Source organism: Aethalodelphis obliquidens, unplaced genomic scaffold (assembly GCF_003676395.1).
Source record: "Aethalodelphis obliquidens isolate GAN/ISIS:26980383/991018 unplaced genomic scaffold, ASM367639v1 scaffold1, whole genome shotgun sequence".
NCBI lineage: Eukaryota > Metazoa > Chordata > Mammalia > Artiodactyla > Delphinidae > Aethalodelphis > Aethalodelphis obliquidens.
In genome coordinates, this window is record NW_020837945.1 from 49,505,907 (window position 1) to 49,529,266 (window position 23,360).

Genomic DNA, 23,360 nt, shown 5'->3' on the forward strand with positions numbered 1-23,360 from the left:
GTTATAAAGCAGAAACTAACACACCATTGTAAAGCAATTATACTCCAATAAAGATGTTAAATAAATAAATAAGTAAATAAATAAGACATTCCATAACAATAAAACAAAAACAAAAACAAAAACTATGAGGGTAAGAGACAATACAAGGCGAGGCTATATAGTGAGATAAGAGAGCTCAAACTAAGACTGGCCAATTCTCTATCCTTAAGGAGAATGAGAAAAAAGGATCAGAGATAGTAGAAAAATCCAGGGTGTAGTGCAGTGGAAACCCTGAGAAAGTGTTCAGGAAAGCAGTGGGGGTCAACAATGTTGGGTGCTACTGAGAGATATCATGGAATGAGAATTGAAAAATCCCTCAGCCAGTCTGAGACCCTGTTCTTCCACTTGCATAATTTCTGCTGCTGATAGAGTCACCTAACATATCTGAGTCTCAATTTCATCATCTGCAAAATGGTGCTTATGAAAGATGGTGCTGGATGGTGGGAGGTGGGAGGGGGAAGGGGTGGGGGTCAGTAAGTGTTGGCATTTCATCCAGCACTGTAAGATGGGTAAGTGTGAGGAAAAGGTGGTGTAGATGATCTTCTACCAACTCTAGAAATCTGTGAGGTGTGAGAGTATTTCACCTTATGGGACAGATGAAGGGATTTTCTGAGTTGCTCTATAAACTACCAGGTACTAGGTAAATATAAGGTGGCTTTTCTGTTTACCGAGACAGTAAATGTCAAAGAGAATTTTTGTTGTGCACTTGTGGCAGCTTTAAGGCAAACATAACCATGGTGGTGATTCCATGTAGCAGAATCTGGAGACAGGATTGTCAAGGCTGTGATCCCGAGTGTTAGTGCATCAGAACCTTAGGAGTTTAGAGGTCCCCAAGGCTTTAAGATTTGCTTGCCTCTGGTATTATTAAGTTATAGCCCCTGGGAAATTTTGCCTTTTCCTCATATCACAGAGCTATCTGGAAATTATGAATACTCTGAAGCCCCCAGTTTGGTGGTCAGTTCTGGACCCTGTCCATCCATCCCCTAAGTGTGACTCTCAGAACCCCCCACCCTGTCCCCGTCATTTATTGCTGTATAGAGGAGGTAAAGGAAAGAGGAGTTTGATCCCCATTCTGTAGGTCCTTGCAATGCAGATGGTGCTGAGGCTCCAGCTGCATCTTGGTACATTGTACAGGGAAAAATCATTAGATCCTCACGCAGCAATCCCACACATTACGGAAGCAAACTCAGAGCACTCGGGATCAGAAACTCAGCTGAGTGTGTTTCTCAAGTGCAGGAACCTGACCTTGGATCCTCACACAGAACCTCGCATGCGCATGCAGAATGCTCAATAAGTGCTGTTTAAAAAAAAAAAGAATGCCTTAGCCATTCAGGCTACATGCATTGACGGGTGGCAAGGCCAGCCTTTGTCATTGGCCTATGGTGTTAGCTCCATGAGGTGATTTTAAAGATGCTGTCAGTCATCTTCCCCCCCCACCCCGCCCTGCTCCCCGCCCCGTTTACTACGCTTCTGGATGATTACAATTCTACTTTTGGAATTTCACCCATTAAAAGGCCTTGTTCTCTGACAAAATGCAAGTGTGCCCAGGAGAGCAAAATTGCATCATCAGATTCTTATATCTTACTGCATTTGAGTTCTTTGGATCTCTCCTGAGAGCGGAGTTTGACTAAGGATGTTGAGAAGAGAGAAGGTGGCAGTAATGAAGGGATAGGGGAAGGATAGCTACAAAAAATCGGATTTTACAGATATCACACTTGTGCCTAGAGCTGGTCCTGATTGGTAGCTTGACAAGGTAACTGTCCAAGGATATGTGTTCACTCTTATTCATTTTTTTCTTTTTCACTCATCTCTTTAGACTTCCCTAGGAATACATGCAATGGGTCAAATACCATATACACAGGCAGTCATATATTCTTAACACAGTTACACCTAGATGCATAAAGAGGATACAGGAAACTTTTTAGTCTTGCACCCTCACTTCCTTGCAACTGATTGATTAGTACAGTAACATGAGCAAGCTCTAAGCCCCAGGGCTTCAGGTGACACATTCAATTAAGGACATTCAGGCAAGCAAAGAAAAACATTCTGGTACCAGGCAATTGCAAATTACAGACTAATGAAGGCAATTTTGGTTTCACAGATTTCCCTGTTTTACTCTATAATACTGGGATCAACATTCATTAGCTCAGAAGGATCTAGATGAAGGCCTGCTGGCAAGCATCAGTATAAGGTAAGCTTTTGCATTTGCTCAATGTACAGGCCAGATTAGATAGAATTACCAAGCTTAACCTGACCTCTAGTGGCACTTTGTAATAATGAGCATACTTGAAATCAATACCCAGAAGCTTTGCTGTGGGAATCCTGCCATGTTTTATATTAAAACTGGAAGAAAACTTAGAGATGATCTGCTTGGCAAACTTCCTACCCACTGCCCCATTCTGCAGGTAAGGAGACTGAGGTCCAGAAATGTTGGGTGATTTGATCAAGCTTGAAGAGCTAATTGATGGTAAAAACACTAATGATAGAATCCAGGTTTTTAGATTTCCATGCAAATATGACACTGTCATCAAAGAGAAACCAATAGGCGAATATGTTTAAATGTTGATAAGGATAAACTGAGATATGTAAACTTAATGGCTTTCTGAATACTATGAGTCAAAAGCATCAAAGCACTTTCAGCTCAATATCTGAATATTTTAGTTCAAAGTATGTGGAATAACTCAGTCAAAATTACTGACTTCAGTTTAGCCATTCTTAAATGGTGAATTTCTTTGATTTTTTTTCTTTGAATCTACTGTTTAGAACCATCATGGCAATAATCAACAAATGGGATAATTGTAATGATTTAATAAGGTCATCTGATTCAATACTCAGTTCCAGATCTTGGGAATGTTAAAACTGGGACAAGATATGAATCTTTGCATACTTAGTTCCAGCCTTTAATCAAATGGCAGGCAGCGTAAAGTAGTGAAAAGAATGCAGGCTTCGAGTTTGAGCAGACCTGGGTAGAATTCTGGCTCACCTCTGTACTAATTTCTATTGCAGCTGTAACACATTACCACAAGCTGAGTGGCTTAAAACAACACAGATTTATTCTATATCTCTGGAGGTTAGAATTCCAAAGTGAGTCTCAAGGGGCAACAAGGTGTGAGCAGGGCTGGTTCCTTCTGGAAGCTCCAGGGGAGAATCTGTTTCTTGCCTCTTCTTCTTCTTGAGGTTGCTGGCCTCCCTTGGCCCCTGCCTACATCACCCCAGTCTCTGCTTCTGTGGTTGGTCATATCACCTTCCTTTCTGTAGTCAAATTTCCCTCATAAGGATACATGTGATTGCATTTAGAGGACACCTGGATAACCTAGGATAATCTTCTTATCTCAAGATCCTTAATTTAATCATACCTGCAATAGTCCTTTTGCCATATAACACTCATAGGATCTAGGGGTTAGGCCATGGACATCTTTTGGGGCCATTATTCACCTGCCACAATCTCTTACCAGCTGTGTGATCTTGGTCTGATCATCTTAACCTCCCTTTCAGAATTGGTTGTGAGGGTTAAAATAGAGGAAGGATAACATGTATCTAGGAGGCTGCGTGGTACTCAATAGATGCTCAACAGTATTCCCTTTTTGTCCCTTCATTTAATCAATAGATAAAATCTCTAATGCAGATTATGCATATAAAAGAGGAGATGAATTCAGTGTAGTCCAAGATCTGTTTCTGGAAGTGGGATTACCATCTGGTGGATGAGGTGGACACCGCAAATACCCGAAATGCAGTGTTTCTCAGTCCAGTGTTTTCTAGGAGATGGGCTCCTCTCTCCAACCTCCTGAATGATGCATCTTGCATTCTGATTTTGCAAACTTGGTTACTTTCTTCATCTCGCTGCCTGGCTCCTAGTTTGCATAGATAAAAACTTCATTACTGGTAATCAAATTAATTGTCTTTTAAAATGATTATGTCCTGTGGCAATCAATTACACAAGTCTACCAGATGGCACATAAAGTGTGTGCTGAGTGGAATGATCATTATATTCAAGTCTACCCTGTTTTACAGTTCCGTTTTTTTTTTTGGCTGCGTTGGGTCTTCGTTTATGCACACAGGTTTTCTCTAGTTGCAGCGAGCGGGAGCTACTCTTTGGTGCAGTGCGTGGGTTTCTGATTGCAGTGGCTTTTCTTCTTGTGGCTCATGGGCTCTAGAGCGCAGTAGTTGTGGTGTACAGGCTTAGTTGCTCTGTGGCATGTGGGATCTTCCCGGACCAGGGATCTAACCTGTGTCCCCTGCATTGGCAGGCAGATTCTTAACCACTGCACCAGCAGGGAAGTCCTGTTTTACAGTTCTACTCAGCCATGGGCTTGGTCTACCTGGGAGAGACACTTAAAAAATGTGCTATTGTATTTGGCCCTATATGTTTTGCTTTCCTCCCCTTTTTATCATTCCTCTTCAACATGACCTAATGAGGATAGGTTTAGTAGACTCAGTTTCCTCGATTGGAAATGATTCATTGATAGTCATTCTGGAAACCTTACTCTGGAAATCTCCCTTGGTGATGCCATAAATTACAGGCTGTGATCGGGCTGTCACCAAGCTGAGTAGGGCCTTCAGGAGTAGTCTTCTTAGGCAGCATAGGGTTCACAGTTTTTAAGTTTCATGCCTTCAAATGGGCAGTCTGTAGGTTTCCCACTGGTAATACCTACCACTTTGTAGGACACCACATATATAGGGTTCCAGACATTTCTGTGACCCACCAGCTCCCTGAAGGCATTTCTCCAGGGCAGAAACAGACATCCAGAAAAAAAAGTGAGAAAAGAAAGGTTGCTTTCTATTATTCCTTTCAATGATTCCCCATGCCCCCCCCCGCCAGTCAAAACATTATTTCCTATCTTAAAGTCCTATGGACACTGCTACATATGGCTGCCTTTACCCTATGATGACCCTTTCTTTTTCAGGGTGTTGCTTATTTGCATTAGAGTTGCTGTCCACTGGCTCTGTAACTAGCTGGTTTATGACTGTAGCCAAGTTATTCAAAGTACCTAAATCCTATACATAGAATGAGAGAAGTGAAACTAGATAATCTGCAAAAATATTTTTGCTTAAATATTCTGTGGTTCTATGTTTTAATGATTTTGTCAGTGGAAAAGGTTAACTTTTTGCTGATAAAAAAATCCATAACAAATCTTGGGAAGGAGGAAAGGGCTGGATGGGCAGGTGGAATGACCTTGAGAGAGAGGAGAGAAGGAGACAGAGCAACTCATAGAATCTGGACTGGTGACTCTGGCCTCAAATAAGTTCTTTGGGTCATATCTCCTGTTTTTGCTTTGCTCTGAATTATTTTCCATCTTTATCAGATGGTCATTAAGAGTTCCTCAGCTCAAAAATTCTTAGATTCTCTGTTACTGCATTCTGTTTGACTTCTATGCAAGTTAGATCCCAGAGAGCACATTTGTTAGCAACAGCTTCTGTTTCTCCTGTCAGTTCTCTGTGCTTTATTTTTTGTGCGCTGCAGTACAGCAGAAATTCCTGGCAAGATCAAAATATTCTAAAGGTAGAGTTTTCAGTAGGAAATACTGTAAACACAAAACCAAGTTTTTTCAGTCATCGCTAAATGAACAAGTTCAGAATGTGTAGTTCTAGCCCTGAGCTTCTAAAGATACATCAAGGTATTGGTTTTTCCATAGCTCAATGGATACTCTGCCCAATGAGAGGTAGGGGTGTTTTCCAGCCGCAAAAGCCTTAACAGATGTGCAGTTACAGATTCAGGAAAAAGCCTGCACTGATCCCAGACTACAAGAAAACCAGAGCTGCAGGTGACTCTTCATCCACTAGATGGAGGTAGAGGAGCACAGAAAAAGGTCACCTTGGGTTGTTAATGAGGTTGTGTAGAAGCTAAGGGGGAAGCTTATCTATCATTAGGTAAGATCCACAGGTAAAATTGATGAATTTCATACCTTTGAACACTAGTGGAAAACATTGGCTTGGGGTCTAAGGCTGTTGTAAGACCTTTTGATTTTATGCAAAAATTATATGCCTCCGGCATCCTCAAATAGCAGTCCCAAACTTTGTCTGATTTGGGCATTTTTCAGCTGTTTACAGCTGGATCTACTGATGGGCTTCACTTTCAGCCCACACCAGCCCCAAGTCCCAAGGAACTCCCATGGCAGGAGGGATAGCTGCTGCCTCTGTGCAGGTGCGTTTGATCAGCGGAGTTGCAGTCATATAGTGGAGGGACTGGCACTTCCAGCTTCTCAAGGGGGATTAGTTTCTGCCTCTTACCAAGAGTCATATGGTACGGAATTCATCAAACAGGAAAAGGATTTAGATGCTGGTTCAGGCAACAAATGACAATACTGGAATATTGACCAAGACTAAAGTCAGCTGGTCACCCATAATTGGTAAGACACTTGAGCACTAAGTAGTATCGCAACTTACTTCCTTTCTTCCCCCCCCCCCCCCCCCGCTCATTCTCCACCATTTCCTCCCTATTTATGTCTCCCCCACCCTTTCTCTCTCCATCTCTCTCTCTCTCCATCTCTCTCCACCTCTCCTTCTCTTTCTTTTCTTTTTGCTGTCCAGAACATCCTGAATCTGGAAACTGAAGCTTTGGATTCTCTTACTGTTTTTTCTCTGGTTTTACTTTGCCTAAGTTTTCACTCAGTCCCGTGTTGAACTCCACCTGGTGACAGAAGCCTTGGTACCCAATCCTCTGTCCTCTCCTGGAGGCTACAGTCTTATGAACACAAATAGCCCACCTAAATGAAACTAACACTTGTCCATATGCCTCTGCCCCTAGAATGTATCTCCTAATGTGGGCCATTGTCTGGGTCACATCTGAACCTTTTAATGAAACACAGGGCCAAATAAATACCCCTGGGAATGGGAGGGAGAGGAGGGAGGCAGGTAGAGTCTGAGGCATAGCCTCAGGTGGGACTCTGTTTCAAAAACGACAGTATTTTTGGTGCCTTCTATTTTATTTTAAAAATGTGTGCGAAGTTTGCATTAGACTTATATGTATTCATGTTTGTTTTAATATGTTGAAGTGTATTTCATTTGTCGTTGTGCAAAATTACTCCAGGAAGGTGCATCCTGTTTATCTTGTGACTTTGAGTCCTTCTGGCCACGTGAATGGTTACGCCTCACATTTGAATTTTTCAGTTAAGCTTAGGCAGGAGAAGTGGTAAAAAGATGGTAAGTTTTGGAGTCATACTGAACTAGGTTTATCCCAGCTCCTCCAGCTTACTCGTTGTGTCCATAGGCACAAGAAGGCCTCTCTCATCCTCATTTTTTCCCATCCATAAAAAGGAATAATTGTGACCACGTATGATTGTTGCAAAGATTAAATGTTAGAATGTGCACAAAAGGATAATAAGTATATAAACCACTTAGTATGGAACCAGCTACAGAGTAACCACACTAATAAACACCATCATTGTTAAGAATAGGCCATATGTATACTACACTGAACCATCCATGTGTTCTCATTTGCTGCATGTAAACTTAGTCTGGTCTTTTCAATGGTGCCAAGTTAAATATGGCTTTCTATAATGCAAAGGCAACCTAGAAAATATCAGAGTTGCTTTAGTGTTGTTGCTTGTGGTTTGTGCCTCTCTGAGTAAGGCAACCTATATAAAAAAAAATCGTCATTTTGGAGAAATGGAGTGGAAGTGGGGTGAGGACAGGGCTTATATTTTACTCCCATAGTTTAACTTCTTGGCTCTAGAGTGATCGGGAGACTTGGCATTTGACAGCTAGTTGATGCCATAAGCTTTTTAGGAACCTGGGCAAGACATCATTGCAAGGAAGACAGAAGAAGAGTAGCTGGCTCTGGCTACAGAACTCAGTGTTTAAGTTTGGTTTCTTACCTCCTGCAATGACTACATTCCCTTTATCACCCTTTACTTCCACACAAAGCAGAGTTGGAAGCCAAATAGGGTTCAGGGACCAGCTAATTTTTCATGTTAGCTTCATTGATTTTGGAAGAGGATCTGAGAAATGGTCATCTTAAATGATCTCTTGAATGAAACTTATTAATATAGGGGAAGTAGGGAAATGTGTTTTGGCTGCAACCTGGGTCCAGTCTGTGCTGCAGTGAGTAGAGAGATACTGCCTACATCAAACACAAGTATCATCTAGGCACCTACTGAGTTTAAGGCATTGCCTTAGATTCTCTGAGGTATAAAGAAATGGAACACCCTGGCCTGGCAGTTAAGTACTTTACATGTGAGTGGGAGAAGCAGCATTTACTCATATGCAGCACTATATTTAACACAATCATTAATGTAAACTCCATACGCACAAGGGATCTCTTAATCAATTAATTCAACACACATAAAATATATACAGCATCTGAAGCACAGGGTGTGGATTTGATTGAACAAGATATGGCTCTTCTACTTAACGATCTCATATTCTAGTTGGAGGCAGACACCTACAGAGGACTGTGATGCAACCTGTAAGAGAAGGTGCTAGCTCTGAAGGAGTCAGGGGAGGCCCTAATCTGAGTGCCTGGATGGAGTCGTCTTTGGAAGGCATGCAGTTGTGGCAAGCAGAATGGATTGGAATCGTTCGGGTGCTGCTGAGGACTGGACCTGGAAATAGAAAGGAAAAGATGGCTGATAAAGCCGTTTTAAACTTTAGAATCTAAAGGAAGGCTTGCAGGTCTCTGTGACTTACTGGGAAAAGAATCTGGGGGAGAAGGAGAGGTTCATGATGATTCCAAGGCATAGCACTGGGTACCCAGCAGAATGGTGGTGTATCATGACCACGAAAGGAGAACAAAAGAGTGCCCACTTAATTTTGGCTTTGAGAGTAAGATACATTTAGAGTTTACCGGTTAACTCTGAGATGTAATTCCTAAGTATATATTAAGGAATATATTAGTAGCCAGGGCTGTTGGAGATTTATTAATAGGTCTTTACTCTCAATATCCATTGACATTGTCTAGCATGTTTAAATTTGTAACATTAAAGTATACTTGGGAAAGGTGATCAGAATACATTAGAAAGCAAGTTAGATTGCATTGAAAATATTTTGCAACGTGTACTAACAGAGATATAAATCAAGGAGATGTGGAAGTGCTAACTGAGTGAACTAAGAAAAGTTAAAAATAATTAATGTTTCCCAGAAGTCCTTTGTGATAGAAATCATTTATTTTCCCAAATTTTCTTGATCTTCTTTCTTTTTTTTTTTTACATCTTTATTGGAGTATAATTGCTTTACAATGGTGTGTTAGTTTCTGCTTTATAACAAAGTGAATCAGTTATACATATACATATGTTCCCATATCTCTTCCCTCTTGCGTCTCCCTCCCTCCCACCCTCCCTATCCCACCCCGCTAGGTGGTCACAAAGCACCCAGCTGATCTCCCTGTGCTATGCGGCTGCTTCCCACTAGCTATCTTATGTTTGGTAGTGTATATATGACCATGCCACTCTCTCGCTCGTCACAGCTTACCCTTCCCCCTCCCCATATCCTCAAGTCCATTCTCTAGTAGGTCTGTGTCTTTATTCCTGTCTCACCCCTAGGTCTTCATGACATTTTTTTTTTCTGTAAAGTCCATATATATGTGTTAGCATACGGTATTGCCTTTCTCTTTCTGACTTACTTCACTCTGTATGACAGACTCTAGGTCCATCCACCTCATTACAAATAGCTCAATTTCGTTTCTTTTTATGGCTGAGTAATATTCCATTGTATATATGTGCCACATCTTCTTTATCCATTCATCCGATGATGGACACTTAGGTTGTTTCCATCTCCGGGCTATTGTAAATAGAGCTGCAATGAACATTTTGGTACATGACTCTTTTTGAATTATGGTTTTCTCAGGGTATGTGCCCAGTAGTGGGATTGCTGGGTCATATGGTAGTTCTATTTGTAGTTTTTTAAGGAACCTCCATACTGTTCGCCATAGTGGCTGTACCAATTCACATTCCCACCAGCAGTGCAAGAGTGTTCCCTTTTCTCCACACCCTCTCCAGCATTTATTGTTTGTAGATTTTTTGATGATGGCCATTCTGACTGGTGTGAGATGATATCTCATTGTAGTTTTGATTTGCATTTCTCTAATGATTAATGATGTTGAGCATCCTTTCATGTGTTTGTTGGCAGTCTGTATCCCTTCTTTGGAGAAATGTCTATTTAGGTCTTCTGCCCATTTTTGGATTGGGTTTTTTGTTTTTTTGTTATTGAGCTTCATGAGCTGCTTATAAATTTTGGAGATTAATCCTTTGTCAGTTGCTTCATTTGCAAATATCTTCTCCCATTCTGAGGCTTGTCTTTTGGTCTTATTTATGGTTTCCTTTGCTGTGCAAAAGCTTTGAAGTTTCATTAGGTCCCATTTGTTTATTTTTGTTTTTATTTCCATTTCTCTAGGAGGTGGGTCAAAAAGGATCTTGCTGTGATTTATGTCATAGAGTGTTCTGCCTATGTTTTCCTCTAAGAGTTTTATAGTGTCTGGCCTTACATTTATCTTGACCTTATTTCTTAAAAGTCTCTCAAATTAAAGTCTCCTTGCCTTTATTCATATTTCTGTGATATAGTTCAGGTTTTCTTTCTTCATCTTCTAGGTTAATAGGAGACTGCTAACTTTCCTCTTTGCTTTCAGTCTCAATACCCCAGTCCATTTTCCTCACTGTCACCAGAGTGATCATTCTAAAGGACACATAACCACATCACACCATTTGTTTAAACTCATTCATGGTCTCTTCTACAGCATTTTATCACTCTCTTAGAGTCTAATATCTGCACTTTCACAGCTGGCTTGGGGCATATATAGTTGTACACACATTGATCTCCCCACACTGAGTTGTGTACTTGTTGAGGCCAGGGATAGTGTCTTATTCACTTTTGTATTTTCTGAGTCTAGCACCATATCTTTCTCATCCTAGGTTGTCAATAAATATAGATTTGTTATGGACTTAATTGCGTTCCCACAAAATTCATATGCTGAAGACCTAACCTCTAATATGACTGTATCTGGAGACAGGACATTTAAGGCGGTAATTAAGGGAGTCATATGGGTGGGGCCCTAATACAATGTGACTAGTATCCTTATAAGAACAGAAAGAGATACAGAAGTCTCTCTCTCTCCATGTACTCACAGATAGAAAAGGCCATGTGAGGACAGTGAGAAGCTGTTGTCTGCAAGTGAAGGAGTCTCACAAGAAACCAACCCTGTTGGCAGCTTGATTGTGGACTTCCAGACTCCAGCACTGTGAGAAAATACATTTCTGTGGTTTAAGCCCCCAGTCCCCCAGTCTGTGGCATACAGTTAAGGCAGCCTGAGCTGACCAGTACAGGGTTGAACTGGGGAGACATGGTGCATTTTCTGTAGCAGACACTGCCATGAAAGGTCACTATCAATCCCTCTAGGGTACTTGGTGCTGCAGATCATCTCTAACTTTGTGTGACAAAAACAGAGCAGCAGGAAAGTGAATCTTTGGCTGTGGACTAGAGACTGATATTAACAATTTTTTCCCCAAAAAGCAACCAAGAGAACATCCAGGTATTTTTAAACAAATGTCCTCTATAAGGAGGGCTTTTAAAAATTTCTCCTGCAATCCTACTTTTCCTACACAAACTGCTGGGATGTGGTGGTGACCCAAGGGAAGGTGATGTTAGAGGAAAGAGCAAAAGAAGGATTACTGGGAGTCTGAGAATGTGTCTGTATGTGTCAGGACCCACAGGGTTTTATAGGCTCACGAATCAAGCCTGTGGCATCCTGATTTTGATTTAAGATTATCCACTGGGGAGAAAATTTTGTGTTGAACTTTACTTAAACCTTCCTGAGCAAAGAGATCCTTTAGCTATGCACTGTGAGTTTCCCTACACAGCAGCACAGGACACTTGGGGGATGGATGTTTCACATAATTTACTGTGTGCTTTGACTGGACACACTTCACTGCTCTCTGCACAGCACAGCAGTATTTAGAAAGGTGCTGCTGGCAGTTTGGACTTCTGTTTTCTATTGGTTGCTGCTCCATATTTATTCTGGGAATTAAGATAGAAAGAAAATCAGAGAATTATGATGAAAAAAAAATAAAGATAAGCTGACTCACAGACAGTGAATCCTCAAACCAAAAGTTAGTGGGAAATTTCAAAGCTGAGTCTTACTTTCACAGCTGCTGTAAGTTTTTAACTTCTGCTGTGTATTTCCTCACCTAATTTATTTCATCACCTTGGTCAAATTGTGCATGTGTGTTTGTGATGGAGCTGTCCTCTATAATGATGTTGGTGAGGTAATGCTATTATGAGAATAATTCTTATTTAGATTTGCATTGTGTATAATTTTCAGAGTGCTTTCCCGTCTTCTGTTTGATTTGATTTACACATTGGCTATAACAGGTTTCAAGTTAATGCAAGGTCAGGAATTGTTTTATATCATTCACCTTCTACTGTTACACAGACCGGCACTTTCCACATTTATTCACCAATGATTCATTCAATGGTTATGGTAGGATTTAGAGAAATAAAAGTTCTGGGCATTTTTCTGATAGAAGACCAAACATATTCCAAAGATAACGTTTTTATAAACATCTGACCTGAAGGGAACTCAGATAACTAAGAGCACATGGTTAATACTGGTTCTTTTGTTTCATGATTTTATCTGTTTAATTTTGCTTTAAACTTTGTCTTTGGTTGAGTTTAATCTCTCTTAGAACAACTGAATGTTATCCATAAGACTCAGGTAACACAAGGATGTTTGATCTCTTGTCAATTAGAAATTCTCAGAAAATTAGGACCTATGTAATTATTTCATGTAATGTATAATTGGGAAATATGGACAAAAAGAAAAATTAGCAAATGGAATCCAACACCACATTAAAAGGATCATACACCATGATCAAGTGGGATTTATCCCAGGGATGCATGGATTCTTCAAATATACGCAAATCAATCTATGTGATACACCATATTAACAAACTGAAGAAGAAAAACCATATGATCATCTCAATAGATGCAGAAAAAGCTTTTGACAAAATTCAACACTGATTTATGAAAAAAAACTCTCCAGAAAGTGGGCATAGAGGGAACCTACCTCAACATAATAAAGGCCATAAACGACAAACCCACAGCAAACATCACTCTCAATGGTGAAAAACTGAAAGCATTTCCTCTAAGATCAGGAACAAGACAAGGATGTCCACTCTCATCACTATTATTCAACATAGTTTTGGAAGTCCTAGCCAAGGCAATCAGAGAAGAAAAGAAATAAAAGGAATCCAAATTGGAAAAGAAGAAGTAAAACTGTCACTGTTTGCAGATGACATGATACTATACATAGAGAATCCTAAAGATGCTACCAGAAAACTACTAGAGCTAATCAATGAATTTGGTAAAGTTGCAGGATACAAAATTAATGCACAGAATCTCTTGCATTCCTATACACTAATGAAGAAAAATCTGAAAGAGAAATTAAGGAAACACTCCCATTTACCATTGCAACAAAAAGAATAAAATAGCTAGGAATAAACCTACCTAGGGAGACAAAAGCCCTGTACACAGAAAACTATAAGACACTGACGAAAGAAATTAAAGATGATACCAACCGATGGAGAGATATACCATGTTCTCTCTATTGATTGGAAGAATCAATATTGTAAAAATGACTATACTACCCAAAGCAATCTACAGATTCAATGAAATCCCTGTCAAATTACCAATGGCATTTTTTATGGAACTAGAACAAAAAATCTTAAAATTTGTATGGAGACACAAAAGACCCCGAATAGCCAAAGCAATCTTGAGGGAAAAAAACGGAGCTGGAGGAATCAGACTCCCTGAGTTCAGACTATATTATAAAGCTACAGTAATCAAGACAATATGGTACTGGCACAAAAACAGAAACATAGATCAATGGAACAAGATAGAAAGCCCAGAGATAAACCCACGCACCTATGGTCAACTAATCTATGACAAAGGAAGCACGGATATGCAATGGAGAAAAGACAGTCTGTTCAATAAGTGGTGCTAGGAAAACTGGACAGCTACATGTAAAAGAATGAAATTAGAACACTCCCTAACACCATACACAAAAATAAACTCAAAATGGATTAGAGACCTAAATGTAAGACTGGACACTATAAAACTCTTAGAGGAAAACATAGGAAGACCACTCTTTGACATAAATCACAGCAAGATCTTTTTTGATCCACCTCCTAGAGTAATGGAAATAAAAACAAAAATAAACAAATGGGACCTAATGAAACTTCAAAGCTTTTGCACAGCAAAGGAAACTATAAATAAGACGAAAAGACAACCCTCAGAATGGGAGAAAATATTTGCAAACAAATCAATGGACAAAGGATTAATCTCCAAAATATATAAACAGCTCATGCAGCTCAATATTAAAAAAACAAACAACCCAATCCAAAAATGGGCAGAAGATCTAAATAGACATTTCTCCAAAGAAGACATACAGATGGCCAAGAAGCATATGAGAAGCTGCTCAACATCACTAATATTAGAGAAATGCAAATCAAAACTACGATGAGGTATCACCTCAGACCAGTTAGAATGGGCATCATCAGAAAATCTACAAACAACAAATGCTAGAGAGGGTGTGGAGAAAGGGAACCCTCTTGTACTGTTGGTGGGAATGCAAATTGATACAGCCACTATGGAGAACGGTATGGAGGTTCCTTAAAAAACTAAAAATAGAATTACCATATGATCCAGCAATCCCACTACTGGGCATATATCCAGAGAAAACCATAATTCAAAAAGACACATGCACCCCAATGTTCATTGCAGCACTATTTACAATAGCCAGGTCATGGAAGCAACCTAAATGCCCATCAACAGACGAATGGATAAAGAATATGTGGCACATATATACAATGGAATATTACTCAGCCATAAAACGGAATGAAATTGGGTCATTTGTTGAGACATGGATGGATCTAGAGACTGTCATACAGAGTGAAGTAAGGCAGAAAGAGAAAACCAAATATCGTATATTAACGCATATATGTGGAACCTAGAAAAATGGTACAGATGAACTGGTTTGCAGGGCAGAAATTGAGACACAGATGTAGAGAACAAACGTAGGGACACCGAGGGGGGAAAGTGGCAGGGGGGTGCGGGTTGGGGTGTGCTGATTTGGGCGACTGGGATTGACATGTATACACTGATGTGTATAAAATTGATTACTAATAAGAACCTGCTTTATAAATAAATAAAATAAAAATTTTAAAAAAACAACAAAAATAAGCATTAAATACTTTTTGTGGTTCACTGAATTGCAATGAATGATGGTGATGCAATCACTTTCTTTATGTAATTCCATCTTAGTTTACTGCTATTTGGTTGAAATTTAACCTAAATTGAAAACTGTTCTGTTAGATAGGCTTTTACAGAGGACACCATCATCATAACTTAGCTCATCCTTGAAAGTGCAAAGTAATTTATTTTTCCATAATTTTACATATTATCTACAAGAGGAAAGTATGGGAAAAATACAAAAGTATACTGTGAATTAGTTTACTATTGACTGTTAAAATAATATTTTATATTCTAAAGCTTGTGACTCACACTGAAACAAGGAAGTAAAACAACCATTTTGGTTTATTTTATCAGCCATTAAATATATTTTGTTGCCCAGAATTTGGTTTAAAGCTAGTGGGAAAAAAAAACAAACAACCTTCATGAGATAATTAAATTCTATAAATCAATTAAAAATGTGATAATATCATTAGTAGGAACATGTCTATGGTGTTATAGCAATTTATGAGCTCTTCTGTAATCTGTACTTCCTGTCTCCATTAACAATGCCTACATGTATTACAAAAATATTTGACGAGAAGAGGGAAAAAAATGTCGTTGTTTTTACTGCCGTTTGACCTTCCTGCTCAATTACACCTCAAGTCCAATGAGACCATGAAAGAAGCTAAAAATAGCTTTGTTTGAGTAGGAGGCATCCTTAAAGGTGTGTGGATCTCAAACCAAAACAAAGGAAAAGGGTAAGATTGCTTCTACCAGGAGGTGGCCACCAGGTGGCAGTACACCGCAAGGAACGGGGGGTGGGGGTGGGGAAGACGGTTCTTTTGGACCCTAGCTGCCAGAACACTATCTGCTCTAAGCCAGAGACAGGGATGAAGATCTGAAGGTGTTCAAATATGTCAAATCTGGCAGAAAACCTTGGAAAGACAGCCTCTTGCCAGCTGCAAATGGTTGATTGCTGGGATTGAATCTTGCATGATTCTGAATGGAACATTGATTAGATTGCAGATCTCCTGAAGGCAGGGCCGCCCTCCTCAGAACCCAGCTGCAGCCCAGCAGGTGCTTGTGGCACAATGTGGGGCTCTTTGGGGGCCTCAACTTCCTTTCTTCTTAATCCGTACTCTCTCCTGAGGTGATGTCATTGACTCTGCAGGTTTCAATCTCACCTACACCCCTGATGGTGACCCCAGATTTAATTGCTGCCCACTCAAACACCTCCCTTTTACTATGTTTCGCAGACATTGTTGATTCCACTGGTTCCTAACTTATCTTTAATGCCTCGTTCTTTGCAACCCACTCCTTTTACAGTGTTTGCCAGTTTACCACTTAACCAATTCCTAAACCCAGAAATCTGGGGTCATTTTAAAACTCCTCTCTCTTCCTCACTCTTGATATCCATTCAGTGTTAGGGCCTGTTGATTTTCTCTACCTCCAAGTGCTTCACTACTCTGCCCACTTTTACCGCGCCTTCATCCCAGCCCATGATCCTATGCAGGACTTCTGAAATAATCCCTGTGAATCCATTTTTGCTCCCTTCCTATCTGTTCTCTGCAGCCAGAGTGACCTCCACGTTTGCTTTTCTCCTCACCTCTGCCACTCTGTGCTCCTTCTCTAGGAGCCAGTCACACTGACTCTTTTACAGCTTTTTCTTTGTTCTTTCCAACTTCAAAGGCTTGGGCCATGGCTTTACCACTGTTTGGAATGCTATTCCTCTCCTCTTTCTCTAAGTAGCATCTTATTTTTCAAACCTCGCCTCAAACATCACTTGCTCAGGAGGGTTTTCCTAACCCAGAAGACTAGGTAAGGCCTTCCTGTTAGATTGTCTGCTGCTTCCCCTGTGTGGTCTGTGTCACAGTTGTAATCGCTCGTTCACTGTTTTCTGCTAGACTATCAGTGCTGTGAGGAAAGAGACCACAACTGTCTTATCCATTACTGTATCTTCTATGCCTAGCACAGTGCTGGGATAGAGATGTCATTCGATGTATATTCTATGACCTCATGGATGGAAATATTTGGGAGAATTAATGAGTTAACAGACATAATTCTTTTTTAATGGTGGCCATTTTGGTAGAGTATTTTGGGTGTGTAGGGATGGTGTGGGCATTCTTCAAGAGTCTACTGTAAAGGGAGGATGTGGGGCATGTTTAGAAAACTCAATCTATATTTCTCCTGGAGTGATCTTCCTACAGTGGTCAGGGAAGTCTCACTAGTTCCTAATCCTGGGGTTGGAGAGTGGAAAGGAAAGAAAGAGAGTCTTGAGAGTGAATGTGCGGCTCACAGTTTTACCTTACTAGGCTTAATGTCGCTTGTGTTAAGAATAGTAATATGATAAAGAAAGGCCCTTTGCCTCTTTTCCTGCAAGAATTTAGGGGAGGAACATACTTTATTTGGACAGTCTGGAGGAGCACCTTCTAATAGAACTGTCTGTGATAGTGGAAATAGTTTATATCTGTATATCTACTATGGTAGCCACTACTCTTATGTGACTTTTGAACACTTGAAATGTAGTAAATATAAATTAGGAACTGAATTTTTATTCTGTTTAAATGAATTTATATTTAAATGTAAACAACTAATTTATATTTAAAAAATTTTAAAAGATTTTTTTGGGATGTGGACCATTTTTAAAGTCTTTATTGAATTTGTTACAATATTGCTTCTGTTTTTTTTTTTTTTTTTTTTTTTTTGCGGTACGCAGGCCTCTCACTGTTGTGGCCTCTCCCGTTGCGGAGCACAGGCTCCGGACGCGCAGCTCAGCAGCCATGGCTCACGGGCCCAGCCGCTCCACGGCACGTGGGATCTTCCCGGACCGGGGCACGAACCCGTGTCCCCTGCATCGGCAGGCGGACTCTCAACCACTGCGCCACCAGGGAAGCCCTGCTTCTGTTTTATGTTTTGGTTTTTTTGGCTTTGAGGCGTGTGGGATCTTACCTCCCACACCAGGGATCGAACCCACATCCCCTGCATTGGAAGGTGAAGTCTTAACCACTGGACCGCCAGGGAAGTCCCTATATTTAAATTTAAATATGGCTAATGACGGCTGTGCTGGACTGCATTAGGTAGGTTGAGAGCACATGGGTTGTGCTGAGATGAAGATGGCTGAGTGCATCGAATGTTTCACAGTGGAGCGCCTTGCATTACAAAGAAGCTGAGTTATAGATTTGACATGCCTTTATTTATACTGATGCTCCCTTTCTAATAAGCATGTAAAATCATCTCTTTCCGAAGAAAAAGTAAGTTGCGGATGTTTTCTCAATAGGAAAATGTAAGGGGCTATTTTATAAGCCTGGCTTCCTCTCATTCTTAGGTTTTGCTACCATCATCACATAATTCAGTGTAATGGCTGTCATTTCCCATCAGATAAAAAGAGATGCCTCAAACCTATTCTGGAAGTCACTTTCAGAGAGCACTTGGTTGGGATATCGTCCTGCCTCCTGGGATACCAAATAGTAAGTCTTTGGAACAAAGCAGCAGCTATTCTCCTTCTAGGATCTCAGTGTGTCTTGTTAGTGTTGATAAAAAACCACTTGATGCTTTTATGGCATGTTTCATGACATCAAAGCACTTTACAAAATTGAATTCATGTTTCTAACACTTGTTCAGGTTCACTCAGTTGGTTAGAACCGTACTTGATTAATCCTTCTCACGCAGAGAGTACATGAAAAGTACATAACCTTTTCTTATGTGTGCGTAGTACACACAAGAAATTCAAGCCTGTGTTTATGTGGTACACCAGGGTAAATGGACAGGCTGCACATGACTGGAGGTGGCTGGCCCAGTGACTTTGAAGAATCCAGGCTCTACCCACCTCTGATGAGAGCTGAGGAAGCTGCTGACTCAACACAACTATCAGGAGTTTGTTGTACTGGGATTGGGAAGCTCTGTTGACTTGGTGCTCATGAGGTCTAGGACAATGCTTCCTAAAATTGAATGTGCATGTGAGACACCTGGACATCACATTGAAATGCAGATTCTGATTCAGTAGTTCTGCAACTGGGCCTGAGATCCTGCATTGCTAACAAGCTCCCAAGAGATGCTAATACTGCTGGTCCACTGACTGCACTTTGAGTTGTTAGGTGCTAGGGCACAAATTTGATGTACACTTTGGTTAGTTTTGCATTGAAGAGTCTTCCTCTATCACTACAAAACTTGTTCTTATGTTCTGCCAATTGTGATATTTTGCTGTCACCTCAGGTAAGAGCGGATAAAAACATTGATTCAGGCTCTTTTCTGGGGCTAGAAAATTAGCTCAATACACACTGATAGGTAGTTGGTGGTCATGTGTTGACAGTATCAGTTGGAAAACTGTACACAGGTTAGAGTAGCATGCTCTCAGAAGCAGGCAAACACAGGATTCATTAATATTCATTAATATTTCTAAGTCAGTTCACCTTTAAGCCTAAATAAATTATCTTTTAAAGAGAGGAAAAGGCCACCTCTGATGATCAAGGTGGAGCAACTGTGGGAATAACTCTGGACCAGGAATTAGGAGACCTGCATTCTGGATCTAATCCTCCTGTGACTGGCTTACTTACCATAGGGATTTCATCTTTCAAACATGATCCATGCTGACTGCGGAAGAGCAAACTCTTTTACTTTTCTTCTTAACACAGGTATTTGTAATGTCATGCAAGTGTGTGAAGAGCGGCCAGCTACTTAACAGCAGCCAGCTGGGCTATAATCAGCGGAGAGGGACTACTTTGTAGAAAAAAGTATCGATTTAAAAATAACAGTAACACTAGGTTTGTGCTTCAGGGTTTTGTAGTTTCACTTACTTAAATTCCAATCTGTTAATTCCATGAGCGTAAGGGCAGTTGGCCTAGTCCCATGTACAAAGTGGGTACTTTACAAATTCTTGGTAATAGTGATAATGATGATAGAATGTATTCTGTGTCTGTAGCCTAGAGCTGGGCACACAGTAGGTGTACAATGAACAGTAGTCAACAGAAAGAATGGATCAGACGAATGGTGGCTGTGGAGCCCCTGCAGATTCCCCTTCTCTTTCAGAGCTGAGCTCCATCAGCAGGGAAGTTGCTTCATCTCCCCCTGCGATCTTACAACATTCTTACAGCAATGTGTTCATCCTCCAGGCTTTCTGTTCTTCTCCACCTCTCAGCACTTGTAAATTTACTAAAATGCTCCCTTGAGTTTTATGTGCTGTTGACAAAGGTCTGTGTCCTTACAACCACATTCACGTGACAAATAAGCCTGGATTACTCCGGAATGTCAGGCTTTTCTTCAGCTCTCAGTAGGATCAGTAAAATTATGACCTAAAACCATAACTTTCCAGTTAATAGTACTCTCTTTATTGCTTATACAATAAAACAAACCAGAGAAAATCAAGGTCCAGCCATGCATTTGCACAGATAACTGTGAACATTTGAGTCAGTGCACACTTGTGGACATTTAAACAAAGAGAAGTAGGAACAGAGATGATCAATGAGGCATAAGTGTGAGCTGTCCAGAGGCTCTATAATCTCAGATTTAAAAATACATTTTAGGTAGTTCTGAAGAGAAATTTCACTCTCTAGTTTTCTCTCTCTTCCTATCCCCCTCCCCTTAAATAAGAGAAGATGATTATTTTGGTAACTGATATAACTAAATTAATTAAAACATTTTTTTTGTTTTAGCAGCTAAAATAGTGCTACATTTCTCCTTTTCTATTTGTTTCCACATTGATGAAACCTTGTTACAGTTGACATTAGGATGCTCTAGATTGGAAGTAGCTGCTAGATTCTAGTCAATAACTTATTCTCTGACAAATTCCTCAGATAATACAAAGCCAATTAATCCTAGCCTGATTAGCTTTTGACAGAAGTTTTCTTATAAAGATAACACAGCTTAAATTTATACAGCTCCTTCCCTTAAGGAATTCAGACTGATCCTCCCTTCTCTTACTAAATAATTTAGTTGCATTATCATTTCTTAAAACCTGCTCCTTCACCTGCCTTTCCTAGCTCAGTTTACAGCTATGTGTCAACTAGGGCAACTGCGTCAGAAACTCTGGAGCTGGGCTGGTTGTGTGTTTTAACAAGAACCACAGGGAATTCTGATACCTGCTGTGTTCTGACGTTTGAGAAGCATGCTTTGCACCATCACTACCTACTAGATTGCCTAAGCAGAAGCATGGAAGGAATTCTTTCTAATTCCTTTCCCTTATGTTCCACATTAAATTCATTTGCTCACATCTCAAACATGGCTCTCAAAAATCCCTTGTTTCCATCTATTTCCACATTCACTGCCTTAAGTCAAATCTTCCTAATTTTTCTCCTGGTCCATAGCGGTGACCTCCAATCAGGCACCTCTGCTTCCTTTCTCATCCTTCCTGTCCAATCTCCATACTGCGGCTAGAGTAACTGTAAAACATGTGGGGTGACGCCCCTCATGGCAAGTCCCTTAGGGCACTGTGGGTCCATGCTTGTGGGCATAAAGATCCCTTTTCCACTGACTCTTCCTAACCTTGCCAGTCTCCTTTTGATATCCCCTCAGTCCTTCCCTTCACTTGTATCCCAGGTTCTAATCACTATGGGCCACTTCAGATTTCTCAAACACAATGAGTTCTTTTATTTGTCGTGCATTTTCATGTTGTTCGTTCTGCCTCACTTTTTAAAAAAGTCTACTTGACATACTCCTAATGACTCTTCAAGATCCATTTCACAGGTCACCTTCTTCCTGGGACTTTATATCACTCCCTCCCTTTCCATCTTTCTCAGCATAATTAATTCCTTCTTATCTGTATTCCCAACGGACCGTGTACATGGTTCTATTATAACACTTATCATGGAATTTATGAACGTATGTGTCTGCTATCTTCAAGAGTTTAAAATCTCTGAGAGTAAGGATCAGTTTTATTCATCTTTGCATATCCTGTTCTTGGCACTTAATAAAATACTCTATAATTGTGTGTTGAATTGGATGGGTCAAACCTTGTCTTTTTTTTTCCCTTTAAAATGTGAGGCAGAAACAGCCACATCTGTATTATAGAAGGGAAAGTTCTTGCCCCAGAGCCACAAGCAGGCCAGGCAGTGGCCTCAGGAGGAGCAGGTTGTGGGCTGTAGGCGGTGCTGAAAACCGGACTTCGGCGCTGAGGCAAGTAGCAGCTCTATCCCCTCCCCTGAGGTCATCTGTGTTGTCTCCCACCCCATGCCTATGAGCTCCCTGAGGTCAAGGATCATGTCTCTTTTATCTTTGTCTCCCCATATCCTAGTAGCAATAGCTTTCCATTGTTGCTGTAACAGATAACCACAAGCTTACTGGCTTAAAACAACACAAATTTATTACTTTATAGTTCTGGAGATCTGAAGCCTGAAATTCAACTAACTAGGTTACAGTTAGGTGTTGGCAGGGCTGCATTCCTTTTTGGATGCTCAAGGGAAGACTCCGCATTCTTTTCCTTTCAAGATTCCAGAGGCTGCCCACATTCCTTAGCTTGTGGTTTCCTTCCATTTCCTTCCATCTTTTTTTTTTTTTTTTTTTTTTTTGATTTGATTTATTTTCGGCTGTGTTGGGTCTTCCTTGCTGCGCGCAGGGCTTTCTCTAGTTGCGGCGAGCAGGGGCTACTCTACATTGCGGTGCACGGGCTTCTCATTGCAGTGGCTTGTCTTGTTGCAGAGCACAGGCTCTAGGCACTCAGGCTTCAGTAGTTGTGGCACGCGGGCTCAGTAGTTGTGGCTCGCGGGATTAGTTGCCCCGCGGCATGTGGGATCTTCCCAGACCAGGGATCAAAACTGTGTCCCCTGCATTGGCAGGTGGATTCTTAACCACTGCGCCACCAGGGAAGTCCCTCCTTCCATCTTGAAAGCCAGCAGTGGCTGGTTTAGTCTTTCTCACATGGTATCACTCTGACATTCTCTCTTCTGCCTCCCTTTTCCATTTATAAGAAGCTTTGTGATTATATTGGCTCTACCCAGATAATTTAGGATAATCTTTCCATCTCCAGGTCAACTGATTTACAAACTTAATTCCATCTGCAACCTAAATTCCCCTTTGTCATATGACCAAACATATTCATAGGCTCTGAAAATAAGGACCTGGACATCTTTTTGGTGTGTGTATGTGTGTGTGTGTGGCATTATTCTGCTAATCACACTAGCATAGTGTCTGGCTCATATTAGGAGATAAATACAATTTGCAGAATGAATGGACAG

The 23,360-nt window shown here is 40.6% G+C and overlaps 1 long non-coding RNA gene across 1 annotated transcript in view; it reads left to right on the plus strand.

Moving 5' to 3' along the window:
* The window catches only part of LOC113619203 (uncharacterized), a 54,445-nt gene extending 41,629 nt beyond the window's left edge, over window positions 1-12,816 (plus strand). Inside the window, exons 2-3 of the long non-coding RNA XR_003432326.1 lie at window positions 2,141-2,230; window positions 11,096-12,816. This is a non-coding gene — a long non-coding RNA (uncharacterized LOC113619203). The remainder of the gene's footprint in view (window positions 1-2,140; window positions 2,231-11,095) is intronic.
* The last annotated feature ends 10,544 nt before the right edge of the window (window positions 12,817-23,360 follow it).